Genomic DNA, 1,249 nt, shown 5'->3' on the forward strand with positions numbered 1-1,249 from the left:
AGAAGGCAATTCACACATCTATGTGAGCAGCCAGCCCACAGAGGCCCTCTTCACCCCAAGCACAATGTGGCCGGAGACCTACGCCGTGGCAGAGAGGAAGTTCTTCAAGCACATTGCCCGGAAGGCTCCACAGGACAGCTGGCACCTCAAATGCCTGCAGCTCTTGGCCCGTGCAGTAGTGGGCAGAGGTTTCTCCAAATACATGATGAAGACCATTGTGATGCACCTCCTGAACACCATACCCGTGTCACGCTGGGGCAGGAGGCAAGTCCTGCGGCGGCTGGGGGATACCCTGCAGTACCTGCGCGTCTGCCTGCACAAGAAATGCCTTGACCACTTTGTTGTGAGCAACCAGAAACTTCCTGAGGAGATAATCTTGCCCCCGCATGTCAAAACTGCACAGCCACCCAACCTCTTCTATCGCCTGGAACAGGATCCCGACGCCCACACCCAGGCCATGAGGGAGTACCATGAACTGGCAGATCGGATTGAAAGAATTGTCCTCTACGGCCATTGAAAGAGGTCTGCCCATCGACACCTGTGCTTGTGGGGCTCACAGGTGCAGGCAGACAACCACCTTAGACCGCAGGCAAAAAGAAAGGACGATGTGGGACAGAGAGAACCAAGAGAAAACCCTGTGCAGCAGCACTCTGCCATCAACATTCGCCTCTCAGCAGTCTGCCCAGCACAGCATCCAGTCATGGCCAGGGGAATTCCTAAGATGACTTTCACCCTCCTTTCCCCTCACACTCTCATGGCCATTGTGGCCATTTGAGATGGGCCCAGGAATTCTTTTTGGCAGCTCCCGCTGCTCAGGGATCGAGCGAGAGACATGGCTAATATTCCTAAACTCTCTCTCTCCTTGTTCCCTGACGGGACATCAGTCGGTCAGCATTTTGCCAGCTCTGTTGGTTCTGACCTGACATTTTTCATAGAGAAGTCTATATTTTTAATTAATATATAGATTTTTAAGTAATAGAGCATATAAAAATATAGTTCATGTAGGATACACATATTTATTTAGAAGTTAAGTAAGCAATAGTTTTTCAGTAGAAATATAGAACAAATAAATCTCTCCCAGTGTCTCCCCATGTGCCCTTAAGGGACACCTTTAGGTCAGCACTGGACCAAGACTATCTTTCCCAGTCTGGGTCTTAGCTGACCTCAAGTTTCTTACATATAAAGAAACCTTTTTTAAACTTTTTAGCTATTTCCTATATATCTTTTAGGGAACTTATTTGATGATATT

At 48.4% G+C, this 1,249-nt stretch overlaps 1 pseudogene; it reads left to right on the forward strand.

Annotated features, from left to right (window-relative positions):
- Positions 1-873, forward strand: part of LOC114066875 — a 1,785-nt pseudogene extending 912 nt beyond the window's left edge.
- The last annotated feature ends 376 nt before the right edge of the window (positions 874-1,249 follow it).

The sequence above is a fragment of the Empidonax traillii genome, unplaced genomic scaffold (genome assembly GCF_003031625.1).
Source record: "Empidonax traillii isolate 1590-97213 ecotype Southwest subspecies unplaced genomic scaffold, ASM303162v1 scaffold821:size279169, whole genome shotgun sequence".
NCBI classification, from domain to species: domain Eukaryota; kingdom Metazoa; phylum Chordata; class Aves; order Passeriformes; family Tyrannidae; genus Empidonax; species Empidonax traillii.